The sequence below is a fragment of the Dipteris shenzhenensis genome, chromosome 25 (genome assembly GCF_047967505.1).
Source record: "Dipteris shenzhenensis isolate YYH24624 ecotype China chromosome 25, Dip_SZ_1.0, whole genome shotgun sequence".
Taxonomy (NCBI): domain Eukaryota; kingdom Viridiplantae; phylum Streptophyta; class Polypodiopsida; order Gleicheniales; family Dipteridaceae; genus Dipteris; species Dipteris shenzhenensis.
In genome coordinates this window covers 43491302-43509010 of record NC_141620.1, presented here as the reverse complement: position 1 = coordinate 43509010, position 17709 = coordinate 43491302, and the positions used below count along the sequence as shown (strand labels likewise).

General features: G+C 40.8%; 1 pseudogene; it reads left to right on the top strand.

The window, feature by feature from the left end:
- The first annotated feature begins 572 nt into the window (after positions 1–572).
- LOC147885919 (uncharacterized) lies at positions 573–16536 on the top strand (annotated as a pseudogene).
- Positions 16537–17709: the final 1173 nt, after the last annotated feature.

The following is a 17709-nucleotide window of genomic DNA, read 5'->3' as shown; positions in this document are numbered from 1 at the left end:
GATCTATATGGATGCAAAATAAAGATATGGAGTCATTTCTATAGTTCCAATTATCAGAGTGGAAGATGAGACAACCATTAAGCATCGAATAAGGTAATTTTAGCTCTCTATGCATTCTACTTTTATCTATATCATCAAGATATTTATAATTGCTATGTTTGGAAATCTCTCAAAAAGATGAGGAAGTTATTAAACTCTATAATCGTGTTGTGTAGATGGAATGCAAAAGATGACACTCTTATTGGGTTTTGTGGAAAGAAAGGAGAATATCATCAATGCTCATCAAATGACTCCATTGTTGTTGGTGAAGGCTCACAAGGATACTCGAATATTATAGATGCCTTTCAAAATCATATCATAGGTAATTATGCTAGACTTTTGATTGTTAATCCTCTTCATGATCTTCTTCCACATTGGCTTTGATTGTGCATTGCACATGCAATCGTTTTGATAGTGATTTTGTAAGGAACCAATGGAATCTTTTGGAGACCATGTGGAATGCAAACCTGAAAGATAAAGTTGGACCCATAATTGGACATGCTTCAGATGGAGATAGTAGAAGACAAAAGTTGATGCTTGAAGACTATTTGGAGAAAAGCGAACAACCTTTTGCTATCAATTGGTGTGGATGGAATTTGAGAGCAAAAATTGTAGGAGGAAATGTGTATGGCCTTCATGATCAAGACTTTGTACACTGTGGAAAGAAACTTACAAGCCCACTTGATAGTCCTACTCGACAACCAGCAATTGGATGTGTTTGGATCACACTAAATCATGTATCTATTATTTACAATTCTTTTTCAATTGAGGAGCACAAGCTACGAGATGGAGATATTCAAAGAAATGATCGACAAAATTGGGGAGCAACTCAAAGGATTGCAAGTAGACAAGTACATAAATGTTTGAGAAAACTTCAAAAAAAAGAAAGAAGTATGAAGGGGACTGAGGCCTATTTGATGATTGTTGCTGATTATATTGATATTTTCTTGTCACCATATTTGATCTTGAAGGAGCATGTGGTGCTTGCAGCCAAGGTAGTTTTCTTTTTCAAAATTTGGCGGCTATGGATTCATCACCATCCAACCTACACCTTGAAGAAAATTTTCATCAGTAAGGAGGCTTATACGGAATGCATACTTTCTTGTCATTTTGTTGTTTTGCTCATAAAGATGTTTCGAGATTTTTATCCTAATCTGAAGTGTCCACTACATCTTACTGGTTCTGATGCTGCTGAAATATATTTTAGTAAAGTTGGAGGCATGATTGGGCAAGAAAGAGCATTTGATCTTGGAGATCTTCTACATAGCATTGGTAGCTTGAATAAAATTGCCATGCATGAGTGTGCTCAAAATGGTCTAACTTTCTCTAGGGCTCATAAAAAGCAAGAGCATATATGGAAACATTTGAACAAACAAGAAGGGATGATTGAAGAAAATCTAGGTGATTATGTGAGTGTTTCTTCTGATGAAAAGATGATTGATGCATTGAAGGAGGGCTTACAACAAGCTCACATACTATGCGAGTCTTTGGATTTGACACCTAACAAGGATGAAGACTTGAAATGGTGGTTTCAACCTTGGCTGGATGCAGGGTCTACATGGTGTAAGCTAGATGCTGAAATGGGAGAAGCTGATGAGAATGATGACTTTGTGGAGCCATGTGGTGAAGAAGAATCTATGGACGAGAATAGCAATGAAAGTGAAGAGGTTATTGCACTTAGTGAGATTAGACATGAAATTGATGACATTTTGAAGGAAACAAGAAACACGCCCCCTAAGAAAAACATTAGCCCCATTGTAGAGGTGGACGGAAAGTTTATTTTCAAGTCAACATTGGTGAGCCAACTCAATGGATGTCCAACCTTGTCAAAAGATAGACTCACAAGGGTAAAGCAAGGTGTTTACTTCAACCATGAAGCAAAAGCACAATCATCAAATGGAAATTTATTTGGCATAGGTTGTGACTGTGCTGTATACTTTCATGATGACACAAAAGGACAAGGAAATCAACACATGAAAAGAAATGGCAAAGCTACAATCACAAGGAAGATGGATGCAACTCATGGTACATGGTACTTAGGAAGGGTTCAAAAGATGAGGAAGAAAGTCAGAGGGAGGTACGTGGATTATAGCAGATAGGCCCCAAGGTTTGGAAGTTCAGCTTGGATGGTATCAAAGGGCAAAAGGAGCACAAATGTTTACTTATGATTTGATAGACTTAAACATGGTGGACATTGAAACAATTATTGCATTAGCAAATTTGACATATATTGTAGGAACAGACAAGTACCAGCTAGATGAGAATGACTACAAAGTTTTTAATGACTTCTTGAAAAGGCTAGGTAAGTTTACTTTGCATTTTTCATGCAAGGTGAAACTTTCCAAAATGTCTTATAATGAGCTAGATCATCTAAGGATCATCCTTGGCTAATTTTGGTTTCAGATAATGATACGTCACATGTATCGCATAAGGAGTTGGGCTAGTTCTTGAGGCAAAATTCTACATTTTTTGTAAGTCAAATACCATAAGATAAACTAGAATACAAACTTTTTTTGAGATATAATTCTATATTTTTTGTAAGTCAAGTAATTTAGATAAACTTGAGTGCAAACGTTTTCTAGCTTTATCTAACATTAATCATGCAAAATTCTTGATTCTTATTGGTGAATAAATAGGGAAATACTACTAGCTGAGGTCATTCAAGGATCCATCAATGAGGAGGAGAAGTCTGTGTAACAACCTTTAGTCTAGCTATCTCTAGCTGATTTTTTGCCACGTCTAAGTCTAAGGTTTTGATTAAACTCTTGATGACAAGTCTTGGTTGTAACTTGTATCTATTTTTAGATATCAATATGCTTGTACTTTGGATTCGACTCTACCTTTTCATTTGGTACTTTTGATGAAATTTGGCTATAGCTTGTGACCCTCGGTTGTGTGCTAGAATCTAAATATCAAATTGAGCATCTACAAAATAGAATTTATCTACCAAATTGTGCAATCAATGCAAGTGTGATATGGATCTCATCAAAGCTTGAAACATCCCAAATCTCTAACTAAACCTTCATGTCAAATTTCATATTGTGCAACAAAAGATGGATTATAAAACTCTAAAGGACTACTAAACGAAGAATAGACTATATCCAAAAAACTATGCATCCAATGTACAGATGGTCTATGGGTGGTCTATGGCTTCCCTTAAAGATCCACGCATTCCAATTCTATCTGCCAAAACAGCTCATTATTTTATTTACATATGGTCTCAAAATTTTGAGGGGAAGCATGGGTCCTTCAAAAATTTGAATTGAAATATAGTAGAAATGGAATAAAGGGTGCTTTCCAAACTGAAAAATTGTCAGATGCATTAATAATTAAGATCAAATTTCAATAAAAAAGCTATAATATTTCATCATTCTACAAATTTTTCTTTTATATCATATGCATCTAGCATATGGTTTGGAAGTTAGGATATTCAAAAATTTAGAAAAAAGTGATGCAAATACATAAATATGAAAGCATGTAACTTAAAGAAAAGTAAAGCGACATAAATTGAGAAAAAGATACGGATTGAGTGCTAATAAGCTTAATAACTTTGTGCACTTAACATAATTAAGTTGCATGCCTTCATGATGAGATGATAAACACTATCTTTTCCTAATATAGAGAGTGGCATATAGGCAACATGATGCTAGTGCATGCATCATATTGAATATAAACACTTGCACTACATCAACATATTGCTACTACATGCATCAAATTTAATATAAAAACTCCCATTAGATTAACACAAGGTTAAAGTTCAAGCCATCTTCTTATAAGTTTGTGCCACTTTATTCATAGTTCAATTCAAGTTACTTCATGCAAATCTCTAGTAGGTAGTGACAGTTTGGGAGCATGCAAGGGAAACAAAATTGGATGAGGTGGAGTAAATACATGAGAATTTGAGAATTGAAAAGATCAAAAGTTGAAAATACGTTCTATTAGGTACTAGTATGGATGTAAAGCATGCATCTCGGCAACATACAATTTAAATGGTTTTATTCAATTATACAATACAATTTCTCAAAAGTAGCGTCTGTTTCAACTTACACTAAAATGTACAAGAGGAGGACAAAAAATATAGGCTTCTCAAATTTTAAATTTATCGAAGGATATAATTATTGATCTAAAAATTCATAGTATGGGTATATAAATAGATAAAATGTGGTTACAGAGGGGTTTTTTAAATACCTTTCAAACGCACGTTGTATAGCTGGCTTATGTAACGTGGACCCCTCGAGTCTCTCTCTCTCTCTCTCTCTCTCTCTCTCTCTCTCTCTCTCTCTTGCTCTCTCTCTCACACACACTCAAACACAAACACACACACACACACACACACACACACACACACACACACACACACACACACACACACACACACACACACACACACACACGCACACACACACACACACACACACACACACACACACACGTGTGTATATAGAGGTGCAGTCTTCCTCCTGCCTACTCCATCACTAGCTCTCTCTCTCACAGAGGTGTGGTCTTCCTTTTTCCTATTCCATCGCCAAGAATTGTTGTCCTCCCTCTCACTCACTCTATTGATGTTGCAAGTGACATTGTAGTGCCTAGATTGTCTCTCTCTCTCACTCACTCACACACAGGCGCAGGCTTCTTCCTTCCTACTACATCACCAAGCATCCTTGTTGAGGCTCAGTATTCTCTGGTGTGGACTCTCTCTCTCTCTCTCTCTCTCTCTCTAATGACACATTGTTTTTTACTACATTGAAGTTGCCACCTGATTTTACATTTGGTCTTAACATAAAGAATATAATACTGAAAAAAATGTATTCTTGTCACATCTCCTCGCAATCAAGCTTTCTTGAAGCTTTGGTAAGTATGTTTTTTACCACAATCATGAGATCTTGACGCTTCCACTTGCTATTTTCGTTTTAGACTTCGCATTATGGAGCTGATGCAGAGAATTGTATTGATTCTTGGTTTATATTTGTTCATCATTCAGAGCATTGCAAGTAGTTGTAGCTCGCACTGAATTGCAGGTTTGGGGTTTGCATTTGGGCTACCAATGAGGTGAGCCAATGCAGGGCAATATGGGAAGATCCATTGAACCAATAGTACGGGATAATGTCATAAGGGATTAGGAAGCTAGAAAGAAAAGAGAGCAGAATGCAAGAGAAAAATGCAAGAGGGAGGCCACTATACATGGACTTGATGACTTGCAAAAGCAGAGGATTGTTAACAAAACTGTGAAACTTTTTGATAGCATGACAGTTGGCATGGGTGCAGAACTAAGGGCTAAACTTTTCAATTCAAGCATGCCTCATTGACAATGTTCACTGTACACTGGCCATTGTAAAGCAACCAACTTCCAAAGATGAGTTGTTTTTTAAGAGAAGTGCATTGACTATGTTGATGAACTCCAATCAGTGCATACTCCTAGTAAAGGTCTCAAGAGTCCTTCAAGCTCCTAGGCATAGCTTGTATGAGGCAAGATCTAGAGTCTATGTGCAAGCTGATGATGATAATGGACTATTCTCATTAGCTGTATGTTGGAGGCAACACCGCACTAGCCCAATCCACTGACGAAACAAAGGAACTTGTACAATCATTTCGAAAGTACGAGACGTGTGTTCCCCCAACAAAAGTACATGTGCCAAGAAAGAGTTGGCAGAAATATTTGTATCAAGCACCCGTTGCACCTTTTTAGGAGCCTCAAGTACAACCTACTCAAGTGCATGATTGATAACGCTTATTTTGCAAGTTACCACTGACATAATAGTTACTGTATGATATGTTGATTTCCATTGTCATGTGCTATTAACTAAAATCATGGGATGGTTTCCACTCACCTTTGGTCATTTCCATATGCTAGTTATAATTGTCATATTCTTATTAGCACTCTCTTCTACCAATGTCATAGGTTGCTTGGCACATACAATGCTTGCTACCACAATCGATGCTTGGTAGCACCTGCAATGCTTGTAAGCACTACCAATCTTGGCTAGCGCTTGTAATTAGCACTCTCATCTAGCACTGCCATATGCTAGTTATTAGCACATGCAATTCTTTCCAGCAACACTTGCAATTGCTAGCACATGTAATCCTTGTTAGCACCTACAATACTCATTAGCACTTGCAATGCTTATTAGCACTCTCATCTACCACAATTGCCAGATGCTAGTTAGCACATGCAATTCCTATAATTGCATGTGCTAACATTGTTAGCACATGCAATAACAGACATGTGCTAGCAAGAAATGCTTGTGCATGTTAGCATACGCCATTCTTGCTAGCACCACCTATATTTACTAGCACCTACAATGCTTGTTAAGACCTTCAATCCTTGTTAGCACTTGTAATGCTTATTAGCACTATCATCCACCACTACCATATGCTAGTTAGCACCTGTAGTTCTTGCTAGCACCTACGTAATGCTTATTAGCACTCTTATCTACCACTACCAGATGCTAGTTTTAGCACGTGCAGTGCTTGTTATTGCATGTTCTAACTACAATTGCATGTGCTTGTTAGCATGTGCTAGCACATACACTTCTTGCGGGAACCTTTGGGGGGTTCACTATATATAAATCTTGTATATCACATGCATTTAAGGCCTAATTTTAAAGTCTGTTATCTATGAATTTTTCATGAAAGAAACACACCTTTTTTCTATTCAACCTATGAGCAACCCCTTTAAATGGCACCCTTTTGTATATAAAAAGTGGGCAAAAAACGTATTTTGAAAATGCCTTCTGTTGAAACCACGTGCTATGCTTACATTTTTGTGAGTAAACCCCCCGAGCTAGCACCACCTGTAGTTGCTAGTACTTGCAATGCTTGTTAGCACCTACAATCCTTATTAGCACTTGCAATGCTTATCAGCACTCTCATCTACCACTTTCATGTGCTAGTTAACACCTACAGTGCTTGTTATAGCACCTATCATTAGGGGAGAAATGGGGTCTCAAAAGGACCTCCAATTAGTGTTTCCTAATTTCAAGGGATTAGAGAGTGATTTGAGGTGTACCAATGAGAGTGCTAGAAGGTGTGGGGCGATGGTATGTTGAGGTGGAGGGTGGGCAAGCCTGTAAAGAGCCCCTATTATTTGCTCCCCTTACACTAGGGACCAACCCAAACCATCCCCCCCTCTTAACCCATGTTTGACCCTCCTACTAGGTGCACCTCCCCCAAATGAGCCCAAAACTTCCTTCAATAAGATGGTAGGGCCCTTTTGGCAAATTCTCCTTCTCCCTTCCGTCTTTCTAGGGCCTCTGCCCCCCACTGTTTTGGTCCAACCTGCCAAATCACTCCATTTGAACCAAATCCCATGCATTTTCCCTCTTCCCCCTCTTTCTCTCCTCCCTCTTGCTCTGGCCTACTTGTGCTGCTACAGCTCCCCTCTCTCTCTCTCTCTCTCTCTCTCTCTCTCTCTCTCTCTCTCTCCCCCTCTCTCTCTCTCTCTCTCTCCCCTCTCCCTCTCTTGTGCCTCTATTGGAGCTGCTCTATCCCTCTCCTTCTCCCTCTCCTATGCCTCTGTTTTGCTGCTACTCTATCCCTCTCCTTCTCCCTCTTTTGTTCCTCTATTGGAGCTGCTCTGCTGTCCCTCTCCTTCTCCCTCTCCTGTGCCTCTGTTGTTGCTGTTACTCTGTCCCTCTCCTTCTCCCTCTTTTGTGCCTCTGTTGGAGCTACATTGCCTTGTGTAGGAGTCCCATTCTTGCTATTGCAACCTCTGCAAGCATGGTGAGGAGCAAGGCTACAAGACCACATAATGCTATGACCTCTTCTGCCTTCCACAACACCAGAAAATGCATTGGATGAGTGGATCCCTTGCACCTACAGCTTAGATGACTGGATAGTGATGCAAGGATCGGCCAAAGATCCACATAAGCTTCCCAAGAGCAAGAGAGGTGACATCTTGCATGAGTGGAAGGGGCACATCTTGAAGTTCAAGTTTGGGAAGAAAGGATGGCTCGCAAAAGTGCAACATGTTTACGTGGGAAAAGATATGTGGCTTCCTCCATCATTCAATCAATCTAGGATACCATCACACTATGAGCCTTTCTATCATGTACCTTTTTCTTCTATAAGTGTAATGAGTCCATTTGGAAATTTTGTATTTGGTTTCTAAGAGCTCTTATTCATGGTGGCAGATGTTTTCCCTTTGGACTTCGAGGAGTGGGAACCAATTGAATCATTCATTGGCAAGTTCACTGCGATTCATGAGGATTTAGGTAAGCAAATGCATGCTGGGGAGAAGTTGTCCTCCTTGAAAATGAAGAATGTCTATTGGTATAATGCAACATATATCACTCCAACGACATCATTAAGCTATGGCCATCTGCAAACCATTGCACCACCACAACTTCAAGACATGGATTGTAGCAATGTGGACTCGAGGACATCGCAATCGTACAAGGACAAGATTGTAAGGGATGTGGGCATGGCCATGAAGTTTACATTTGGATCCAAATAGGAAAGGTTATCTTGGTTTATGCCTCTGCACATTTTCGCTTATTTATTTCAGAATATACATATGCATAGAACAAAAACTCTGTGGTCCTGCAAGCATGTAGATGAAAATGCTCTTGAAGATTTACTTGGGAACCAGGTAAGGCGACCAAAAGGGTGATGTGTTTCAATGTCATGCATGAAAATACAATGTGGTTATTAGATACCATTTGTCATGCCAAATTTTGTATGTAGCTTTTTAGTACAGGCGCTAAAAGAAAACAAATGGCTGGTGGCTTCCCCTAGACTCTAATGATGAAGACAATATGGGGGTAAATTTGTTTATTGATGTTGAAGAGGGAGATGTCAAGAATGTGAATATGCGAGAACACTTATTGGTCATGGAGGACAGCATGTCAAAGTCCTTCTACTTTACCTTAAATGGGGGTGGTAAGATTGGTTGCCTATGGAGAAGTGTATGCATAGTGGAGTTATTGCTTCAAAAGATGATGGACAATTAAATTAAAATGTTAGTTCTTTTAATGTTTTCTTCTTTCAGTTCATGGTGAATGTTTTTTAAAAAATTTGGGGTTTTGATATATATTAAGGGTAAGAGCCCTTTTTACATCACATTCTCATTTTCACATTTAGAGAGCCATAGAAACTCCCATCCTCAAAAGTTACTCCCTCCATCAGCTGCTATTTGCCATGGATTCAGCTAGAACTACGTTCCATGACTTCATCTCATGAACTGCATTTGCAGATCCTGAGGATGAGCTATTTTTAGTGTTTGATACAACTTTAGATGTCCTAGGCACATATATGTGAGCCAAGGATGACTTCTCAGATCTCATCCTTTACATGCAAGATAATTTCTCAAATGTTGCTTATACACTTGACCACTCTTCAAGGAGATGGGTTCCCATAGATTACATAAAGTATCTATTCGTAGAGGAACCCAAGTTTGTAAAGCACTTGGCCCACTTTTGTGACAACCTTACAGACAAAGGATTTAGGACAGTTGAAGTTTAAGACATCCTAGATGCGGGGATCACAGGAAATATAGGCACCAAATTCCTTTCATGGGAGATGACATTTATCTTCCTTCTCCAAGAAGGAAATTTAGAGGAAGAAGCCTCATCGTCTAGCACCCCCTCACGGAGAACTGCTTATCTGGTCATCCCTAGACTAGACTCGGACATGTACATGTACAAGGAAGAGAGTGTTGATGATGCAATAGAGGAGATGGAAGTAGCTCAAGCATTGAGCCTACTTCAAAAGCACCCAGTAGAGCAAGAATCTGCATCAGAGGCTGCTGACCCATAATCAGAATTATGGTCCTTGTCCCCCCTCATCATCGAGGGAGAAGAGTACGTATTCCTCCATGACATAGAGGTTCTTTTTGGACTACAAGAGGATGAGGCACTCAGAGTCCTATCGCAGTTCGATGTTGACACAAGTGTCAAAGATCTTGGGGTTCTAGGTTTCGAAGACCAGACAATGGAAGACTTTCTCTTGACAACGCTGGTTTCAATGAGGGATTCAGACATGTCTGTATACGATGCACAACCCTCTCATGTAGAAGCTTCCACCTCCAACATAGGTCAGGAGAAAGTGTCCACCTCCCAAATGGAACATCACACAACACCTGGTTCCATCAACATTGCAAATGAGGAAGGGATAGAAGCTGACGATGCTGTAGTGGTAAGTTCGAACAAAAATTTTTAGTTTGATGTTCTTTCAGTATAATGTGTTTTGTCAGTCTTCTAATTTTTTTGAATTACTGCACGGCATGTTTGAGCTTGATGAATTCTCATCTTGACGGGGTAATGTTCGCAGCGCATTTGGGCGAGATCATTTTTTGGCCCATTACCTTGGCAAAGTCATAGAGCATATCATGGTCTTTGCGATAATGTAGAGAATGTGGATACATTATATTAAAAAAGATCAGCCCTTAGGCCTTAGATATAAGATAACACCTTCAAGGGCAGGGGGTGGTCTAAGTCCCACCCTAAGAGTGGGCTGCAAGAGAATCTAGGGCTTCAAGCTTGGGTCACTCTGTAGCTACTTCGCCAAAGCCATGTCCTTGTCCATGACCATGACACGCTTTGTGTGGATGGCACACAAGTTGGCTTCCTCGAATAGAGCAATGGTCACTTGCTCTACAGCTTCGTGGAGCACCCCCATAGCACCCGTGCTGAATCATGTGTCATCCTTGTATCCCTGTGCTATCTCCCATACCACACGTTGGAAGGGAGCACATGAGATCAGGTTGTCGGTGGTCTTCTGCATTTGTTTGATCTCCCTTAGGGCCTACGCTCCCGGCTTTGCTCTATATGGCTTCCTGACTCTTGGTGGAGGCTTTACAGGTACTCGAACACGATCCCACTGCCTCATGTCTGCCTTGAATTTCTTCTATTGCTCTTGTGTGCATTGATCCTCCTATGAATCCTCCTCTTGCGGATGTCTTGAGCTTTGTCCTTCTTTAGGATGGGGCTTCCTCAGCTATGCTTTACCCTCTTCATGGGCACAGGTACCATTTCTATGATGGGTTGTATCACTGGGAGAGGGAACATTGTGCTCTTCCTAGCAGTCTACTGGCCCTCAAGAAGCCTTTCTATGTCCGAGAGGTTATCGAATACATTTTGTTCATACGGGGATTCCTCTCATGGGGAGGGGAAGGGAGGTCTTGAAAGATATGTTGCTCGATCAAGGGAGTGCTCTCATGGGGAGGGGAAGGCCGAGAGGAAGGTTGAGGGGAAGGCTGAGGGGAAGGTTGAGGGTTAGGCTGCTGAGGCTGAGGCTGAGGAGAAGGCTGAGGCTAAGGGGAAGGTTGAGCTCATGTTGTTGGGGCTTGGGAGTGGGCTCACAAGATTGGGGAGTGGGCTCATGGGACTTGGGAGGAGGAGAAGGCTCATGAGACTGGGGAGTGGGCTCACGGGACTTGGGAGAGGGCTTATGAGAGGGCTCATGAGAGTCCTAGGAGACCTCATGAGAGTTGGGAGAGGCCTCATGAGAGTCGGTGGAGGCACCACCAGACCTAGATAGATTCGTGTGCATAGATGCCATGGAGGTGGTGGAGCTAGCGGAGGAAGGGTGGAGGCAGCATCCCATGGGTCTAGCAGTGTTCTTCACTCTTGCCATTGAATAATGAGAGTTAGGGTTTTTTTTTAAGTTTTATATAGGCCCATCATGTTTTGACACCCCTTTTAATTATGTTTAGGGTTTCATCATGCCCCCGCCCTCTAACCCCTCCACCCCCCCACCCTCGTCGCCCTCCCCCCCCATCGCCCTCCCCCGCCCACACTCGTTGCCCTCTCCCATACTCCCCATCCCCCCCTCCCCCCACCCTTACTACCACTCCACCCCTCCCCTTGCCCTGCCCCGTGCCCCTCCCTTCTCTCCCCCCTCCTTCACCATGTCCCCACTTTCCCCAACATCATGTGGGTACAAAATTTGTGGTCAAAATAATGAAGATATGAAAGAGTGAGTACACAAATTGTGGTCAAAATAAGCAATATATTTATTTCATATTTGTCTACAATTACACCATAGCTTCTGTTGGTGTTTGGGCCCATCTTCTCCCTTCTCTCACTCTAGCCTTGCAACCAATGTGCGACTCCTCGACTCCCTATGGATGCTTTCCAAGCACTATGCCTTCTATTCTTTGATACAATTTGAACTACTTTTGCAAGCTCTGATGCCTTTGCCTTTTCTGACTTCAAAGTCCTTCCTAGTAAACATCTAAAAAACCAGTTGAACATCTCATGCAATGCATTGCTGTGAGTGACACCACCACCATGCCTTGAGTTCATAACCATGCAAGCACTTCAGGGTTTTCAAATCACCAGCAAGATGCCATTCAACTCGAAATATTCCATGGCCATCGACTGTCAATGTTTGCCCTTCCTCTTGTCTTTGGATCGTCGATGGGATTCATGTTCTATCTAGAACCCACTTCAATGTCTCATGGCACTCTTTCGGAGTCTCAAATGCTGCAAGCCACCATATATCTTTCTCTGATTGCACTGAGAAATCGTCCTCTACTTCTTCATTCCCTTGAACAAAGGCTAAGGCTTTATTCATAATAAAGATGCTCACTCTCTCTAACTTGTGTTCTTTCACCAATTGGGCTTCATTCATTTTGATGACAAATATGAGCTTTTCATTGCAATCTGTACAAAAAAAGAGAGAAATTGTTAGGATAAACTTGATATAGGAAATGTACTACTAAGTAAAGTGCAATGTTATAATGGATTTCCCCTTACCATCTTCTCTCATGCCATAGAATTTGACCATTGCTTGTTGCAATTTCTCAACATCTAAGTAGACATTGTTGGAAGCATTCATCTCAAAGGTTTGCAAGCCAGATTTCTTTTTACTCTTCCAAGTCATTGTGCCCCTTATGCAATGGTACCCTCCAAGCATTTCTCTTGCACATTGGTTTGTTTCTCGCCGTGCACGTCTCACATACCAAGGTGTGGGTAGGGGCACTGTAGACTTCTTATGCTTTCCCAAAATAGCAGACTTGAAAATTTTGAAAATAGATGTGTAAGCTTCACGACTTACACCGGCAGCATTACAAGCTACAAGCATCTCCTTTGCATCCACAATATCCTTGAAATCCTTCATCACCTCTTCAGCAACTTGCACATGTAGGTGCTTGTGTCTTGGGCCCCTTAGTATCCCAATGACATCGCTTGACTTCAATAAACTAGCTAGAGCATATGAACAGTCAATATCATCCCCGTCCGTTCTTCCTATCACATCTTCCATGAAGTTCCTAAAGAAGAACACAAGAAAAACTTAGTCACAAATAGTGTAGCACAAAATAGTGTAATTTCATTGGAACATTTGATAACCAACCTTGTAACCCAGACTCTCCTCTTTTTAGAACCACCAGTGGGTGCCAATGCATCCCATGTTATGTAAGTACCTTCTTTTCCTCTCCTTCAATCCCAAAGGTGTTTCTTTCATCTTTTGCACTCGTTCTTCTGCCTTCTCTCATTCCTTCTCTACAGCTCATCGAACTTGATTGTATATAGATCTTTCCAAGCCTTTTTTGGACTCAGCTAGCTTACAGAGTGACTCTTCTAATTTATGTCGCTCCAAGTTCAATGCTTTGGCTTTATCATGAAGATCTTGGTTCTTCCTTTGAAGATCCTACATAGAGTTATGCATTGCAACAATGGTGCTATTTCCTAAATGTGCTAGCATCTATGTTTGGACTTTGCACATCTCTGCTTGGGCTCTGTGCATCTCGCTTGCTTGCATAGCCATTGGCATTGTTTAATTGATTGCAATAACCAAGCAACCCCGCATGTCCATTTCCAAAACAACAAACCAAACTAGCTCATGCATTGTATGGAAAGGAGGGCTCTTTTGGTTGGCAGGATCTAAAGGATACAAGGATCCTTCTACCCAAAGGTTGAGATGCTTCTTTCCTTGTTGCGAACGAAGACTATGGATTTTGGAAGCTCCCCTCAATCCCAGACTATGTGTGCTTGCATATTCAGCCTCCAACTCTAAGTGAACCTGGTACTTGTTGGAGACATCCTCGAATGGTGCCATGAGTAAAGGAGTGTAGAGAAGGAGAAGGTGTGGAGATGCAAGCTTGAAGGAGCAGCATGCAAGAAGAGGTAGGGGAGGGTGAGGAGGAGGAGGGATGGGGGAGGGAGGACTAGTAGTTGAAGAAGAGGAAAGGGGGGCAGACCAGCAGGTTTGGAGGGTGAGGAGGAGTAGGCATGGAGGAGGAGGGAGGGAGGAGCAAGAGGGAGGGGGGAGGAGGAGCAGCGGGGTGGTGGAGGAGGAGGGAGGGGGAGGGGAGGAGGAGCAGGTGTGGAGGAGGGAGGAGGAGCAACGCGGTGGAGGAGGAGGGAGGGGGAGGGGAGGAGGAGTAGGCGTGGAGGAGGGAGGGAGGGAGGGGGAGGAGGGAGGGAGGGAGGGAGGGGTAGGAGGAGGGAGGGGAAGGAGGGAGTGAGGAGGGGGAGGGAGGGAGGGGGAGGGGAGGGAGGGAGGGAGGAGAGAGAAGAAGGGAGGGAATTCAAAATTCAAATTTTGAATTTTGAATTTTTTTGGTTTCCAACTAGGAGTAAGAGTTGTGTAAGAGGTGTAAGAGGTGTAAGAGGTGGGGTCACTTTTGGGTTTAACCCACCTAGGTGAGGGGGGGTTAGGACTTTTTGTGGCCTACCTTGGCCCTTTCATTAGCACTAATCCATTCCTTATGAGGCCCTTTTGAGACCCCAATTCTCCCCTAATGATTTTGTACCAGCACCACTTGTGGTTGCTAGCACCTGTAATGCTTGTTGGCACCTGCAATCCTTGTTAGCTCAAGTGCAATGCTTATTAGCACTTTTATCTACCATTTCCTGAATCTTCTAGTTAGCACATGCAATGCCTATTATTGCACTTACTAATTGTGTTAATTAGCACCTGATATACTTATTATCACCTAGAATGCCTATTAGCACCTAGAATGCTTGTTGTTGCACCTACTAGCTATGTTAATTCGCACTTGCACTACATATTAGCACCTGCACTACCTGTTAGCATTGGCAATGCTAGTTGGTACATGCAATGCTTATTAGTCAACTCCTACAATTGGTCGTTAGCACCTACAATTGCTAACAAGTAGCTGTGCATTCCTTTTGATGGCAAGTGGAGCTCTTTCTCTTATTTAAATAGAAAAATCTAGAGTTTGTGATTTAATTGTGGTCATTTGAAGCCTCTTTTTGTGTGCAAGTTAAAGGACCGCTACACATGTTGTTGCAAATACCATGTGCATATGTCCTTTTTGAAAGATGCATTGAAAGCGATGCGCAATCAAAAGCTTGCCATCCATTTCAATTGTCAAGGAAAATGCACTGTCTATACTAGGTATGACACGAGAAAATGTTCATCTACTCTACACACTCACAAAAGTCTCCCTCAGTTGTGGGAGTAATTCATCTGCTAAACACAGAATGATGCAACCTTCCCTCATATGAAGAGTTTAATAGGTGAATGCAAGGATTGTGGCATAAAGAAGTTGGCCTGCTACCCCTTAGAGACAATGAAGGAAGTGAAAACCATCATTGAGAAAGTATTTGAATATGTGGATGCTGCAAACAATCATGGAAATTAAAATAAGAGGAAAGATCTCATGAACAAAGACATGTAGTGTTGGGAGTTTTTGTAGTTCTTGAAAAGTAAAATGAAGCCCTTTATCAAACACAAATACATAGACTAATGATAGGGGCTTCAATTCAAGGTATGTATTCTCAAATTCCCTAATGATGTGGTTTTCTCAGTTGTAGACTTCGCAATTATGCTTTCAAAGAACAGAATGAGATTCATTAAATGCACTGGCATTCAGTATAGGTCTCAATTTTTATGCATATAACTTACTACCATAAGGTACGAAAAATTATCAAAACAATTCACTGCTTCATTTTTTATGATAGGCAGAATGACACATTATTTGTACAACGTATTTTCATGTTACACTAGGCGTGGTTAAAAGAACAAGGAGTTGCAGTGAAACGGCATTGGGTTTGGTCTGATGGGGCTTCCTCCCAAAGTTCAAGGTTGGTAGGACCTTCTATTTTGTTGCTAGGTATGGCAGAATGACATTCATGGAAATGAGTTAGAACTTCTTTACAAGTGGGCATGGCAAAGGAGAGCATGATGGAACAGCAGGGGCTGAAATTTTAAAACAGCCTTAACACATGACCAACTAAAGAAAGATAGTGCTACTTGAAAGTGTGTAAGCAAGAGTGCTCATAATTTTGGGAGATAAAGATAGCAGACATGAACAGGGAAAATAAGTGGAACTATGAAGTTGTTCCCAATTCACGTTCTTTACATGTTTTTCATGATCACAACCCACAAGATCTATTAGGCCTTGCTACTAAACATTTGTCATGATTTTGTGATGCATGCATGCATGGGCTTTGGAACACATGTAGCAACAAAGAACATGTGCAACCTTGGGGTTTTTACACATTGGTGCCTTTGCCAGATCTAGAGCTTATTGTAGATGAGGAAGATGCATACATATCTACAACTTTGAAGGCCATCATGATGTGTTAAGCAATGCTTTGCATGTTGGTGACACTTTTATAGTCAATGTTGAGACCAATAATGTTGAGTGTGCATATTTTTACCTACTTAAATGCACTATAGAAAAATAGAAATCTGATCAGGACTATAGGGAAATGTCATAGCGAGGGGTTCTTATGTCATTAAGGGTCTCTTCTATGAACAAATATATCATTATTCCTTTAAACTCATCATGACTCAACCGATAGTCCACATACTCACACCTTGTGCGTTGCATTGATACCTATGGAGAGTCTCCCAAAACAAAGAAACCTTTTCTCAATCACTTCAAAGACTATGAGGTCATATATAATAGCATGCCCTTTGATGTTGACATGTAACAATATATTCTTTGAGGAATAGTTGCAATATGAAGTGTTTGGACTTTTTGCAATATGAAGCATTTGGAAACATTCAAAAGGTAATCTATGTCAACACATATGCTAACATAAGTATGCTAGCAAGTATGTTAACATCAGTATCCTAATATAAGTATGCTAACAAATGTGCTAACAAGTGTGCTAACATAAGTATTCTAACATATATATTCTAACAAGTATGCTAACAAATGTATGCTAACAAGTGTGCTAACAAGTATGCTAGCAAGGTATCAAAATGCAACCTTGTATTTTAGATAAATTGTGATGTTAGTTATGAATAGAAGTGAAAGCATCCATCTGGTGCTCCATTTATGCCTAGTTTGAAGAATTCCTATAGCCTCATCCTTTCCTTTTTGTCAACCACTATAATTGTGAAACCTTCCACTTCCCTGTTTAGCAAAACTTTGGCATCCTTGTTTACCCTACTTGCCTAGCTTGATTTATGCAAGAGGATCCACATAATATTTTTTTGTTTTGCATACTTGGAAATCAATACCAATGTCCTTTCCTATCCTAGCAAAGTAGGAGCACATCCTTTGCAATCATAGATTTCAAAGCTAGGTCCTCTTGAATTCAAAGATGTGGATTAAATTCACAATTTTACACTGAATGATGGTCAGCCAATAACTAGCCAACTGGCTATCCATTTCCCTATCTAGCATAGCACAATTATATGTTTAGTAGCATAGTTTATGGCAACTAATGTTGAACAAATGCAAGATAATTAAAAATATAATCCAATAACAAATGCAAGATAGTTCAAGAACAAATGACAGATAATCCA